Consider the following 16,039-nt stretch of genomic DNA (forward strand, 5'->3'; position numbering starts at 1 on the left):
TTTGAAGTGAGCCGAAAATATTTCCTGAGCACCTACTATATGCCAAGCACAGTTCAGCAGGGAACAAGGCAGGCCAGTTCCTGCAATCAGGAGCTGCAGTCTACAGAGCAGACAGGAAATAATCATTTAGAACTTCCCTAGCAGTCCAGTGACAGGCATCTGCGCTTCCACTGTAGGGGCCACAGATTCATCCCTGGTCAGGGAGGATCCTGAGCTGTGCCAGTGCAGGCAAAAAAAAAAAAAATTATTTAAAATGCACGTCATGGGGATTTGCTTGGTGGTCTGACGGTTAAGAATCAGCTTTCCAATACAGGGGATGCAGGTTCAATCCCCGGTCGGGGAACTAAGATCCCACATGCCACAGGTCAACATAAGCCTGCATGCCACAAGGAAGAGCCCACCTGTGGCAACTGTTAAGACCTGATGCAGCCAAATAAATTAAAATAAAATTTTTAAAAAACACATGTCATGTTAAGAAGGCTGTGAGTGTTAGGGAGAAAGAGAAACCAGCAGAGAGAGGAGAGGAAGACCAGAGCTATAATGTTAACTATTAGGTTCTGAGAAGGGACGTCGAGCACGGCTGTGAGAACAGTGACCCCTGGAGACTGGAGGTGGAGGAGGAGCACTCCAGGCAGAGGAAGCCAGAGCCTCAGAGGCCCTGAGGATGGGGAGCATGTGGAATGTTCTAGAAGCAGGAAGGAGCTGGGGTGGCTGGAACAGACAGAGTGAGGCAAGCAGGAGGACTACATTAGCAGGGCCCTGTGGACCATGGGAAGGACTCTGGGTACCCCCTGAGTGAAATGGGGAATAAGCAGAGGGTCCAACTCACCAAGGTCCACTCCCCTCGGCTACTCTGCTGCCCTCCCCCACATACCCATCAACCCCCTTGAGTCCTAGGGAAGGCCGGACATAGCCCCCTCTTCTCACGGGCTTTTCTAGCCCAGCTGTCATCCCTGGGGCCAGCAGTGTATGTGATTTACAAGTCCCTCCCCGGGATGCTGGATCTGGGGGCATCTGGTCCGTTTTTATTGCTTCTGGACAGGGCTTTGGTACTCCTTCACAGATCAAATCACTGCCTGCCTTCCCGCTAATTCAAACAGCTGGTTACCGCTCACCGATTCTCCCGTTCTAATTGCCAAGGGAAGAATTATAAATAAATGTGTACAAGCAAACAGATGCTGTCATTTAAAAAATCGATCCATCTAGCAAAAATGCCCCACTTAGGATTGAAGCAGCAGACTGCAGAGCATGTGTCTTGGTGACATTTTTAATGAAATCAGAAAAACAATGGCGCTAACGGATTCCCAAGGAGGAAAAGACCAAGGACGGAAGGAGGGACGAGGGGGTATGGACCCACTTTGCAGCTCCAACACATGGGACTCAGAGCCATAGCAGAGACACAGGACTCCAGCACTGTTCTGAATGAGCATCTCTGTTTCCCCCTCCTCCCAGCCTTCGCCTGCCTCTTCAACCTGTTGTGACGTCAAGTCAGATCATTTGTTACTGCTCTGAGTCTCAGATGCTACTGGTGGTCCTCACTTGTGGTTTCCAGGAATCTCAGTCCAGGATGAAGTGTCATCATCCCCTTTGCTGTCCTGAACGCACAGTGAGACTATCTCCCACCCTTCCTGGTGGCCAACTTTGCCCTGAGAGGTCACTGGAACCTAGAACAGAAATGACCACTGTCAGACATGGCCCATAAAAATCTCCCACGTGAGACCCACCACCATCTTTCCCATCCTCGGACAGAAGGAAGAAGACTTTGAGAGCCCTGCAGAGGGTGGAGCCTCAACTGGAAGGAGTGCAGGTCCTTGAATGACTGTATGGAGCAGAGCCCCCTTGTGTGTCGACACTGGGATGTGGTGAGAGGGAGAACTGTGTCTGGCCAGAATCTTGGGTTAGTTTCTTCCTGTAGGGATCCTACCCCGACAAATACAGAAATCATTTATTCACTCACTCACTGAGCACACAGTAAAAACAATATCTAATTGTTTCCTTCAGACATCACAACAATCTGGTGTAATGAATGTCACGAGCCCAGTTTTCAGATCGAGAAACTGCGGTTCGGAAAGATTAAGTAACCTGCTAAAAGACACAGAGCCAATAATAATAACAATGGCTCTCGTTAATGAACACTTCATATGTGCCAAATACTGTACTAAATGCCTCATCTGCAGAAAAGATACTTTTTTATTCCTCATAAAAATTCTTGTTGTTGTTCAGTTGCTCAGTCATATCAGACTCTGCAGCCCCAAGGACTGCATCGTGGCAGGCTTCCTTGTCCTTCACTGTCTCCCAGAGTTTGCTCAAACTCATGTCCATTGTGCTGTTGATGCCATCCAACCATTTCATCCTGGCTCCCCATTCTCCTCCTGCCCTCAATCTTTCCCAGCATCAGGGTCTTTTCCAGTGAGTCAGTAAGGAGATCAAACCATCAATCCTAAAGGAAATTAACCCTGAATATTCATTGGAAGGACTGATTCTGAAGCTGAAGCTCCAGTACTTTGGCCACCTGATGGGAAGGGCTGATTCAATGGAAAAATTCTCATAGGTATTTTTATTATCCCTATTTTACAGATGAGGAAACTGAGGCTTAGAGAGATTAATCAAAGGGAGGAAGGGAGAAAAGAAGGGAAGAAGGAAGGGATAGAGGGAGGAGTAGGGGAGTAAATAAAAGCAGAAGGATTCAAGCTTTCTAGTTTGAACAGGCTAGCTAACACTGCCTGTTCTTACAATCCCAAGGAGTCTCTAATAAACGAATCACACTGCATCTTAAAATACCAGCTTATCTCAAATCAAGTCAGCCCTAGAGAAACACACACACACACTCCATAAAGGTTAAAACAGTTACATCAAAATAAAACATATGGCCACCCAAATCTGCATTTATTACATCTAATTGGAAGAGACGCAGTCAAGTACGTGAATATTTTAGCAGTTTCCAACATGCAAATCACCGTGCCAAGACCCAGTTACTCTCTAATCGGCACGTGGCCCGCTGCTGGTGGTGCTGAGTTGGAACGGGCTCTATCCTTCCCCTCTGAGGACGCGGTGTTTGGGTGGTCTCTCATTCTGAGTCAGTTTGCATTTGTTTCTGCCTTTAAAGAGCACCCCAGGAACAGAAAGAGTTGAAAAGCTCCCACTCACCAGGTTTATACCCTTGATTAGTGTCTGGGGAACACTATCGGCGAGCTATTTGGCTCTAAAACCAAACAGAAAATTCAAATTTTTTCATGTAATCTCTGACTAATCAGCTTTAATGAAGAGATTCTAGTGATTGTTGTTTAAGCCATTGGACATACAGGGAACAAATGGGAATTAACAGAGATTTATTTTTCTGGCCAATCCTGATAAAGGCCAGAGTTCCCATGCAGAGATCAAGATGAGAACACAACAGCAGTATTTCCCCAAATGCTACTCATTTAAGTCCTTGCTCTGAGGATTTCCACCATATCTGAGTATCATGTAGCAAGTAAGTCACTTATTTTTCTTTGAACTAATTCACTTTTTATTTTGGTAAATTTTGCATCATTTTATAAATGAAAACCCAGTAACAGTCTATTTAAGATGTATTAAGTGATGCAGCAACAACATTTGATCCCAAGAGTTCAAAGGTTTCACATAACACTTGTTTCATTTTCAGAGTGGGTTGGCAGAAGACCCGCTTCACTCAGTCAATGAGTCTCGGGCAGAGAAAAGCAATATCATCTTAGAACAGCCAGAGAGAACAGGAGGGTTGCTCACAGGCTTTTAAATCTTCTACGCACAGCCCATTGGCCATGGATAGTCACATGGCCCTGTCAAAATCAGGGAACTGGGATATGGGGGTGGGGGGTGTGGGGGGTGGTGAGTGTGCATACTGATAAGCAGTGAACGTCTCTGTTCCAAAGAGTAACTGCCAAAGTAAAATAAATAGATACGATTAAATTCTACCTAGAAGGCTGTGCTGTAAGAATGCTCTGAACCAGAACATTAAAAAAGAAAAGAAATGAACATGTGTTAGAAATGTGTTAAAGACATTTGCAGCACCAAACTGAGACCTCCTCCTTGATGCCAGGAGAAGGACTAAGACAGCATGGAGAAGGCAATGATTGTCTCACAATGTGGCTTTAATGTTATTTAATGTACGTCCCTCTATCCACTAAAACCATCATCAAGAAAAACCACACCAGAAAAGAGTTTCTTTGAGGCAAAATAGAAACCAGATGGGAGTGAAAGACATTTTGAGTAAAATAAGAATCCTTGGTTGTGTAGCAGCTTTGCTAAAGTGACAGATATTTTCCAAAAATGATGGCACCAGTATATCCCAACTCATAAGCTCGTACCATGTGACAATAACAGACCTCCACCCAACAGGCAGAGAATCTGCGGTCTCTCCCCTTCGTTCTGATTACAACAGAAGGGAAACCCATGACTTCTGAAGCTATGCTTAATAAAGTGATACACCCCAGTGGCAGTGAGCACACCTACCACCCGAATCTTGGCTTCTAATACCATCCTTCAATAAAAAGGAACCAGGGCTCCTTTGAGAAATGGCTGATTCTAGACAAGATCAAGAAACAGACACAATGAGACCGGAACATCTTGTAGAACCAAAATGTAAGGAAGTGAACACACACACACACACGATGAGAGGAGTGAAAGAGACACAGGAGTCAACCTGAAAGAGCGCCCAGTGGGGGCCAAAGCTAGAATTCTAGCAACAAAAAAAGAACATACCCTGAGCACAATACCGAGCATGAGCCAATACTGACATAAATCAATGGTTGCACACATAAATAAATGAGGGAGACTAGACAAATCTCCCAGGCAGAAGAATTTCACATAATTTATGTTAGATACTCTACCCTTAAGAAGATGGAGCCCGACTCCCCACTCCTTAAGCATGGGCTGTGAATATTACGTGACTTCCTTCCTCAAAATACAGTACGAAAGCAGGGGGGTGGGGGGAGAGTGATTTTACAGTGGAAAAAACTCACAGTCACCACCTCAGCCACCTGATCAAGATTAACATCAACAGTGAACAGTCATGCTGACGGTATGTGCCCTTGGTATGATGTGATAGGAACCACATTCACCACTGTGGTTTTCTACCCCCCCAAACCCATAACCCCAGCCTATTCATGATAAAAAAACATCCAAGAGATCCCAATTGAGGGTCTCAAAATTGTCAAAGTCATCAAAAACTAAGGAAGTATGAGACACCGTCATAGCCCCAGGGCATCACGGAGACTAAATGTCCTGTGGTAGCCTAGATGGAACCCTAGGACAGAAAGGGGATGTTTGGTAAAAATTTTCATGGCAAATAGATGAGGAAACAATGGAAACAGTGACAGACTATTTTTTGGGGCTTCAAAATCACTGTGGACAGTGAACTGCAGCCATGAAATTAAGAGACTTGCTCCTTGGAAGAAAAGCTATGATAAAACTAGACAGAGACTAAAAAGCAGAGACATTACTTTGCCAACAAAAGTGCATATATTCAAAGCTATGGTTTTTGCAGTAGTCATGTATGGATGTGAGAGCTGGACCATAAAGGCGGCTGAGCACTGAAGAATTGATGCTTTCAAACTGTGGTGTTGGAGAAGACTCTTGGGAGTCCCTTGGACTGCAAGGAGATCAAACCAATCAATCTTAAAGGAAATCAACCCTGAATATTCATTGGAAGGACTGATGCTGAAGCTGTACCTCCATTCTTTGGAGCTGACTCACTGGAAAAGACCCTGATGCTGAAAAAAGATTGAGGGCAGGAGAAGGGGGCGACAGAGTTTGAGATAGTTAGATAGCATCACCGACTCAATGAACATGAGACTGAGCAAACTCTGAGAGATAGTGAAGGACAGAGAAGCCTTGCCGGGGACCAGCCCTGGCTGATCCAGGGTATTCGAAGGAGAGACGGCGTAGGCGAAGATCAGGAAACAATTGCTTAATTAAACGTTAATTAAGGATATAAAGAGTAATGGAATAAGGATAGCTCAGTAAAATTCAGTGAAGAAAAGAGGCTGAAATAAGGATAGCTCAGTGAGGAAATTCAGTGGAGAAAAGAGACTGAATAAAATTCCAAAGCAGGGAATTAATGTCACCTACGAAGGCCGCAGGCGTCCTCCCGTTCTCCCGAAGGAGAGGAGACACTAAGGCCTCCCCGGTCGGATCTTAGAAGCCCAGGCAAAATTAGTAGGCTTGACAAGCTTCCCTGCCTCAGAGGAAAAATTCAGCTAGAAGGTGAAAGAAAGAACGACATGGGGACACCAAATTCCGGTGAACAAAAGGAGATACTTTATTTTCCAAAGCAGTTTTATACCTTAAGTTGTGCATAGAGGATAATGGGGGAAGGGGTAGAGGCATGCAAAGACAGCAGTTCCTGATCCTTAGCGAAGTCAGGCTTTCAAACTTATCATATGCAAAAGTTTAGGTGATTTACATCATCTTCTGGCCAGGAAGCCTGTTAACATTTTAAGAAACTTATTTTTCTCTAAAGGTGATTATTCTAAAGTCAGGCGCCAGCCTCCAAAAAGCATTGGAGAAAGTTGCATTCCTATAGGGCAAAGGTGAGGTGGGCTCAATCAAGAAAAGAATTAACTCAAGGGTCCAAGATTACAAACATTGAGGCAACTCCTTACATTTCTATACACCCATTAAATCAATCAATACACCGCCAAGGACACAGTAGGTAAGGGATATGGAGACTTAGCAGCAAACATTGGCCCAACAAGTGAAAAACCCTTCACCAATACAATTTCTAATCAATCTTTTAACTACTCAAAGGAATCTGTGTTTAGACAGTTTAGAACATCTCCTGCCTCTCACAGTTGGGAGGCTCTGAACAATCACATGTTGCCGGAAAAAACCTATTCAGGCAGGCTAGAGGACTTCCAAAGGAGTTTGTAGGTTGAAACACTGCCACACCCAAGAATTATTAACTGGAGCTGTAAGCTAACTCTTTTTTCAGAGAGAGGTAGTGGGGGACAGCCCCCCATAAAGTCAGAGGTGTAGGTGACAGCACAAAGCAGAAAGTAGGCAGACTCTGGTTTTGGGGGTAGATTGCTCGAGAATTTCCAGGGAGACTCCTGAGGCTTGATCCCGCCTTTTCGTATGCCAAGCCTCCTTCCTCATGACCTTTGCCAGGGGCGGAGCTCGCTCCCCACAAAGCCTGGTGTGCTGCAGCCCATGGGGTCGCAAAGAGACACAACTGAGTGAACAACAAAGGAGATCTGAGCAAAGTATGAGCTTTAGTTATAGAATTGTATCGATATCAGTTCATTAATTGTGATACATGAACAACACTAACCCAAGAGAATAGGAGAGACTGGGCATCAAGTATTTGGAAACTCTCTATGTTATCTTGGCAAGTTTTCTGTTAAATCTAGAGCTATTTGAAAATTGCTTTGATTTTTTTTAAGTGACAAAGCTTCCTTCTGGTACTCTTACTTGGGGCATACAACTTGGGTGCCCTGCATTGACATGTAGAAGTCCAGCACCCTGACACCATCTGGGCGCAGAGACTGTGTAGCAGCTGCCTGAATTCTCCCAGCCCAGGAACCAGACATGTGGGTGAGCGGCCTTTCAGCTGTCTCCAGCCCCTGGCCTTCCAGCTGCCCCAAGTGACATGAAATAGAAACATAGGCAAGCAATCCCCATCCATATCCAGTTCAAATTGTAGACTGGGGCACAAAATTAGTGTTAGAAGTTCTAAGTCACTACATATTGTGGTGGTTTGTTAGGCAGCATTAGATAAATGGAACCACGGGTCTGCAAAATCGACTTTGATGACTGACTGATTTCTTTTACACATATGTGTTGAGCTTTGATAGGTGCAGGGCAGTGGAAACAGCAATTTACAAGACCTGGTCCCTGCTCTTGAAGAACTCATTCCAGAGAAAGAAGCTGAGCTCTAGGAGAGTAAAAACAAATGAGAAAAATAGCAGATTTGATCGAAGAGATGGATGCAGCGTTTCAGACAGAGAGAAGATAGTAAATGACTCAGAGATCCTGAGATGTAAGCAAAGAGGAGAAAGAACAAGCATTTACTGAGCACACAATATTATGCTGTTCTGTGTTACAAGAGTCATGTGGATTAATCCTTCCAATTAACCCTATATATATATATATATATATATATATATACACACACGTATACCCACACACACAAGTATTATATTATATAGATATATTTAAGAGACTTCCCTGGTGGTTCAGAGGGTAAAGAATCTGCCTGCAATGCAGAAGACCCAGGCTCATCCCTGGGTTGGGAAGATCCCCTGGAGAAGGAAATGGCAACCCCCTCCAGTATTCTTGCCTTGAGAATACCATGGACAGAGGAGCCTGGCGGGCTACAGTCCATGGGTTCGCAGAGTCGTACACAACTGAGCAACTAACATATACACACACACACACACACATATATATATATATGTAATCCTTCCAATTAACTCTATATTTAAAAATATGTACATATATATGTATGTATGCGTGTGTATATATATATTGCTACCCCACACAGCATGCAGAATGTTAGTCACCCAACCAGCGATCACACCTGTGCCACCCGCAGTGGGAGTTCAAAGTCTTTAGATTTAATTAATTAATGTATGTATTTATGGCTGTGCTGAACCTTTGTTGCTGCTTGCAAGCTTTCTCTGGCTGCTGCAAGCAGGGGCTACCCTCTAGTTGTATGCTTGGGCTTCTCACCATGGTGGCTTCTCTTATTGTGGAACATGGGCTCTAGAGATTCGGTAGTTGCAACACTTGGTCTCAGTAGTTGTGGCACATGGGTTTATTTGCCCCAAGGCATGGGAGATCTTAGTTCCTGGACCAGGGATCGAACCCATGTCCCCTGCATTGGCAGGCAGATTCTTAACCACTGACAATGGTGGGGAATCACAACCAATGCCAGTGAAGTCCCTCCAGTTAATTCTATGATGTCATTGTTCTAGTTGGTTTAAAGATAAGGAAACTGAGGCTTGGGGAAGTGAAGAGATTGCTTAGGGCCAGTCAGGTGGCAGAGATGGGATTTGAAGTTTCTCCCATCTATAACATGAGGGTATCAGATAATGCACACCAAGGCCATTTCTGCCTCTGAGGTTGTGTTATGTATGGGTTTTGCCTGCTCAGCATCTGCTTCCTTTCTTCCAGTAACAGCATCCCAATTTTTGACAACAGAACTGCCCAATCCCGACTCTCAGTTAAGGGGGAACACATACCCAGTCTCAGCCAAGCAGAGTATCACAGCCAGCTTACACAGTGATTGGTTCAGGCATATACATGGGGACCCAGGCCAGCCAATGAGAGTTTTCTTCAGGACTTTGGTTACAACTCTTTGGAAAGAGGCACCCTATTTCCCCTGGAGTTTCTAAGCCCAAGTTGTAAACTTGTAGCTGCCAGGGGCCACCATAGGAAGAGAGTCTACCTAGAAATAAAGCCAATCAATTCAGCAGAAAGAAGAGAGACCAAGAGATGTTGCAACATCATCTGAGTGCCTAGATCCAGCCTTGCCTGAAGCCATAAATCCTTAAGATTCTCTGTGATGTGATTCAGTAAATGTGACCATTTCAGCTAGATTTCTATAATCAAAATATGTCTAATATAAATCAAAGAGGATGATATGTGATAGTTTGTCCTTATTCTTACTCTCCCTACTACTAATGTTAAGTTGCCAAGGACATAAAATATGCCCTTCCATCTTTGTAGCTTCATCCTCCCCACCCCAACAAGAGTCTAACAGTGCCTGGCTTATCAGAGGACTCAGGAAGTTATTTATGGAATTGCCCTGATGGGGATCACTGATCAATTTCACTCCACACTTCTCCAGCTCCTCCACGAGAGGCAAGTCCTCTGAAGGTCTGGGGTACTCAAGATTTGGTCTGCTCCCTTAAGGAACATGAGGTTCTGGGCAATTAAAGTGCCTTCCCACATTTTCTGCAATCAACCAGGACTAGAGAACTAGGGGACAGCTGTGCCCCAGTAATTGTATGACCTTGGGTAGGTAACTGCTTCAAGTTTCCCTTTTCCCTACTTTATAATGGACATCTAAGGACTTCCCTGATGGTCCAGTGGTTCAGTTCAGTTCAGTTCAGTTCAGTTCAGTTGCTCAGTCATGTCCGACTCTTTACGACCCCATGAATTGCAGCACGCCAGGCCTCCCTGTCCATCACCAACTCCCAGAGTTCACCCAAACCCATGTCCATCGAGTCGGTGATGCAATCCAGCCATCTCATCCTCTGTCATCCCTTCTCCTCCTGCCCCCAATCCCTCCAAGGATCAGGGACTTTTCCAATGAGTCAACTCTTTGTATGAGGTGGCCAAAGTATTAGAGTTTCAGCTTTAGCATCAGTCCTTCCAATGAACACCCAGGACTGATCTCCTTTAGGATGGACTGGTTGAATCTCCTTGCAGTCCAAGGGACTCTCAAGAGTCTTCTCCAACACCACAGTTCAAAAGCATCAATTCTTCGGCACTCAGCTTTCTTCACAGTCCAACTCTCACATCCATACATGACCACAGGAAAAACCACAGCCTTGACTAGACGGACCTTTGTTGGCAAAGTAATGTCTCTGCTTTTCAATATGCTATCTAGGTTGGTCATAACTTTCTTTCCAAGGAGTAAGCATCTTTTAATTTCATGCCTGCAATCACCATCTGCAGTGATTTTGGAGCCCAGAAAAATAAAGTCTGACACTGTTTCCACTGTTTCCCCATCTATTTCCTATGAAGTGATGGGACCAGATGGCATGATCTTCATTTTCTGAATGTTGAGCTTTAAGCCAACTTTTTCACTCTCCTCTTTCACTTTCATCAAGAGGTTCTTTAGTTCCTCTTCACTTTCTGCCATAAGGGTGGTGTCATCTGCATATCTGAGGTTATTGATATTTCTCCCGGCAATCTTGATTCCAGCTTGTGCTTCTTCCAGCCCAGCATTTCTCATGATGTACTCTGCATATAAGTTAAATAAGCAGGGTGACAATATACAGCCTTGATGTACTCCTTTTCCTATTTGGAACCAGTCTGTTGTTCCATGTCCAGTTCTAACTGTTGCTTCCTGACCTGCATACAGGTTTCTCAAGAAGCATGTCAGGTGGTCTGGCATTCCCATCTCTTTCAGAATTTTCCACAGTTTATTGTGATCCACACAGTTAAAGGCTTTGGCATAGTCAATAAAGCAGAAATAGATGTTTTTCTGGAACTCTCTTGCTTTTTCCATGATCCAGTGGATGTTGGCAATTTGATCTCTGGTTCCTCTGCCTTTTCTAAAACCAGCTTGAACATCTGGAAGTTCATAGTTCATGTATTGCTGAAGCCTGGCTTGGAGAATTTTGAACATTACTTTACTAGCATGTGAGATCCGTGTGAGGTCCAGTGGTTAGGGCTCCACAATTTCACTGCAGAATATGTGGGTTTGATCCTTGGTCAGGGAACTACCCGGAGAAGGCAGTGGCACCCCACTCAGGTACTCTTGCCTGGAAAATCCCATGGACGGAGGAGCCTGGAAGGCTGCATCCCATGGGGTCACTGAGGGTCCGACATGACTGAGCGACTTCACTTTCACTTTTCACTTTCATGCATTGGAGAAGGAAATGGCAACCCACTCCAGTGTTCTTGCCTGGAGAATCCCGGGGTTGGAGGAGCCTGGTGGGCTGCCATCTATGGGGTCACACAGAGTCAGACACGACTGAAGCGACTTAGCAGCAGCAGCAGGGAACTAACATCCCACAAGCTGTGTGGTGTGACAAATAAACAAAATGAAATAAAATAAAATAGAGTTTTAGTATCAAGGTCTCTGGAACTACAAGCAAAGAGAAAAGATGACAATGTGTATATAAAGCACCCAGTTCCTAAACACTCTAGAAATGGTAACTATTTCCACTGTTGAAAACAAAGGTAATCACAATCATGATGATGATAATGATCATGATGATGATGTTAAATGGCTCTTCCGGTCCCCTGGGGAAAAATCAATTAAGCTCTTTGTCCGTATTTGCCCCCTCACTGCTCACTGATGACAGCCTCTCCGATGGACACAGGGATGAACACAAGCGAGGACAGGGCGTCCTGTCTGACTCTTGCTTCTGCTTCATCCTCAGAGGCATCATCACACCAGGCTGAGCGCAGCTCCCAGAAACCTCCTGCAGCTGGGGGACGGCAGGGCAAACAGGTAGCCAGTCTGAGAGAGATGCCTTGGCAGCTGGGACTAGAATGTTCTGTGAGGAGCAGAGCCCAAGCTGTCCCCTCTCAGGACAGCCCAGAGTCTCACACTTCTTCCCTCCCCTCTTTCAGTCTGCACTGAAATTCCTGGAGGAAGGACGACAGAACAGCGAGATCGCAGGTGGGCATTGGAGATATAAGAAAAACAGAGCGATGGCGCTGAGCCCGGAGCCAGCAAGCCCTGGTTTGGTCTTGGCCGAACCAGGCCAGAAAGGGCCACCATCCCGCCGTCTCCCTGGCCCCTTTCCCCGTGCCCTTTCACAAGCCACATATCGAGAGTCCTTTCCAAGCGGCTCCCACTCTCCGACTCCTTTTGCCAGTTTTCCCATATTCTGCCAACCCCTAGTGTTGGTACTGTTTTCTTACCCCTCTTGATCTGTTCTAAGATGCACGTGCCTTTTCACATTTAGCACCTGAAGCCAGGATGCCTCTTGCAGACAATGTCATCGTGTAATCGCTGCAGGGCAGGTGGCACTTGTGACCAAAATGTTATTGCCTGTACCTGTGCAGACTGGGCGGCTATTCCTGATGGAATGAATGCGACAGTGATGCTTCAGCATTCCCCAAAGCGGGAGAAAATGTCTCCCCAGGCAGTCCTTAGATCACCAGTGGGAGCACCCACACTTTGGGGGTCTTTGCTCTAAATCACCCCTACAGTCTCTTCTGCCCCCTTGCCCTCCGGACACCCTGTTTACTCTGCCTGGAACAGCCCCCCTCCTCATGGAAGGTATCTGAATTACTCCCCTTCCCTTTATTTAACTCTGAACTATCTCAAGCTCATTCATACAACCATTATACCATGCTTGCAGAGTTGATGGGGTGGGAAATGACATGGCAGAGACAGCTTGTCTCTACTCCATCATAACCAGGGTTCGGCTGGGAAGACTTGCATGCCTAGGGCTAGAATATTCAGAAGTCTTATTCACTCCAGCGCCCAGTACCTGGGCTTCAGGGTGGTCAGACGTCTTATATGGCCACTCTGGGCTCTGAGACTTCCAGCAAACCAAGCAGAAGCTTCATCAGTTTCTAAGACTCAGCCCCAGAACTCCCATAGCATCACTCCTGCCATATTCCACTGGTCAAAGTAGTCACAACCCTGCCAGAGACAAGGAACAGGAAGGGGAAGGGGAACCTGGACCAGTAGGTGAAGTTGGGACATATGGATTCTGGGACAAACAAGAGAATAGGGGATATAGCTTGAGACATATATTGTCTCATTAATACTCACCATGTAGTAGTCACGGGTATGGAGGTTCTCATACCCATTTCCTGGAGAAGAACACTAGGGCTCATAAAAGCAGTAAGTGTTCCGGTCTGTCTGACTTGACGTCAGAGATTTCTTGCCTCCATCCCGGTGGAATCCAGCTAACAACACACCATGTTTTTTCCTGCCCAGACTTCTAAGATCATCTTCAATTTACTAACACCTTGCTGAGGCAGTGAAGATCACATGCCAAAGTGGAATGAAGGCACAGAACAGGTAAGTGACCAGCCCTAGGTCACACAGCAAACCACTGGAAGAGCCAGTATATGGGAGGTTTTCACACCGTCTTCCAACAATGGGAGTGAATTAAACATCTCTTCTGTTGCCAGGCTAAGTGTTGTTTTCCAGTTTGAGTTTTGTTTGCATGTGTATATTTTAAATAAATGTGATAATTAAGCCACAAACATCCCCAGCACACTGGGGTATATTAAAATTACAGGCTGCTGATCAAATGGAGAAAAATCACAAACAGGGACATAAATGATGCCTTTTATTTGCTCAGTGCTTCTTGAAGCACTCAAATGGGTCTGTCAGCTTGATGGCCAATTCCAAGGCTGCGGGAAATGAGGGGAGGTGGGGTGGGGGTGAATTGGTGAGGCTGCAGGAAGGGGAACCCCATGGTGAAAGACTGTGGTTCTTTTCTTTTCTAAAACATTTCATCTGTGCCCCTACTTCACCTCAGCCAGTTTTGAAAACACAAACAAGCTGGCAAAAGGGGTATTTATCATTGTCTGACTGGCAGCACTTCCCACTCAATGTTAAAGACCAGAATCTATTTCCTGATTGTGGAAGAAAATCAGAGTACCCTTCTAGAATCAGGGGGTCCTGGTTTCGAATCTCTTTTGGCCCCTGTAGTGGGGTCTGTCTGGGCTCCTACAGGCCAAGTGCCCCACTACTGCAGCCTCTGTCCATCCACTGTCAAATAAAAGTAAAATCAGACTTAGTAAGGGGGGCTTTGATTTGAAAAGAGGATTGCAAAGGGGAAAGGGGGCTATTGTATCAGACACTGCTGTGACTATAGTTCTGCAAGCGCCTCAGTGAAAGTGAAGTCATTCAGTCGTGTCCAACTCTTTGGGACCCCATGGACTGTAGCCCACCAGGCTCCTCCATCCATGGGATTTTCCAGGCAAGAGTACTGGAGTGGGTTGCAGGATCTTCTTGACCTAGGGATTGAACCCGGGTCTCCTGCATTGCAGGCAGATTCTCTACCATCTGAGCCACCAGGGAAGTAAGGGAATATTTTGTCCTGAGGCCAGTCTCTTCTCAGGAGGGGTTAGGATGAGAGTGGGCCAAAATTAAGGGATTTGGGGGAAGGAGAGAATTTAACCAAAGTTTAGTTAACAAAGGTCAATCAAAAAAAACCTCACAACCTAAACAGTGAGAGTTATGTTTTGTTCAGACATTACTAAGGACTAGAGCCCATGATGGGACTTCCCAGGTGGCTAAGTGGCCAGCGTTTTCCCTGCCAATGCAGGAGAAAAAGGAGACATGGGTTCAATTCTTGGGTCTAGAAGACCCCCTGGAGGAGGAAATGACAACCCACTCCAGTATTCTTCCCTGAAAAATTCCACGGACAGAGGAGCCTGGTGGGTTGCAGTTCATGGTGGTCTCAAAGATTCGGACATGACTGAGCATGCATACATAGCTCAGGATACAGCCTCTCAGATAGGAACTGTTCCAAAGTAGTGAGGGAGAAGCCAAGATATAGAGGAGATTTTGTAAAACAAACAAGCAACAACCAAAAACCCATGAAGTGGAACATCAAAAGATTGTTGCTAATTACAATACCAGATATCACAAGTTGACAATTTTTGAGCTTTTCTATGTTTGGGAAGATGCAAGAGTGTGAGCTCATTAAAATTTTCCTTGGGATATGCATCTTAACTATGGAGGGCCAGTATCCTGTTTTCTATATCCTGAATCCTCAAGGCTCACTGACAGGGGTGGCTCTAGTGGCCCATGGCTTGATGATGGGCAACATTTGTTGTTTACGGGCAACATTTTCATTTGTCCACAAGAAAATTTGGTTCAGATTGACTGCTGGAGACAAGTAGTTCAGTTAATCACTTATGAGGCAAAGAACAGGGATTCAGAGAGTCTGTGACCGGCCTTGTCATAGGTAAACAAGTAGGCATCCATGAGTTTTCCCCAGGCCATAGGGGGGAGGGTGGTTCTTTGCAGCAAGTGGTTTTCCAGAACGAAAAAAAGGGTAAGGGGACTTCCTTTCATCCTGTTTCCCAGGAGCATAGAGTACAATTGAACCCTATCATCACTCAACTGGGGATGATAATTAAAATAGCTATCTATGATTTTAATATTTTTAAAGTAACTTGGAAGCACTGAGTGCAGAGTAAAGGCTCAATAAATATCCATGACTCTCATCGTGAGGTCCATAAGGGCCAGGTAAGTTGATTCAGTGTGTTTTCTTAGGTGCTAGCACAGTTGCCAAAATCCACTGATCAGCTGAAGTGGCCTTCAGCAAGCTTCAGTATCCTGCACTATAAATGAGACATTTGTAGTCTATAGGAGTATAGGACCATCTATAGGAGATAGATGGGCCCCAGACTGAGCAGCTGA

Source organism: Bos indicus, chromosome 25, assembly GCF_029378745.1.
Source record: "Bos indicus isolate NIAB-ARS_2022 breed Sahiwal x Tharparkar chromosome 25, NIAB-ARS_B.indTharparkar_mat_pri_1.0, whole genome shotgun sequence".
In the NCBI taxonomy this organism is placed as follows: Eukaryota; Metazoa; Chordata; class Mammalia; order Artiodactyla; family Bovidae; genus Bos; species Bos indicus.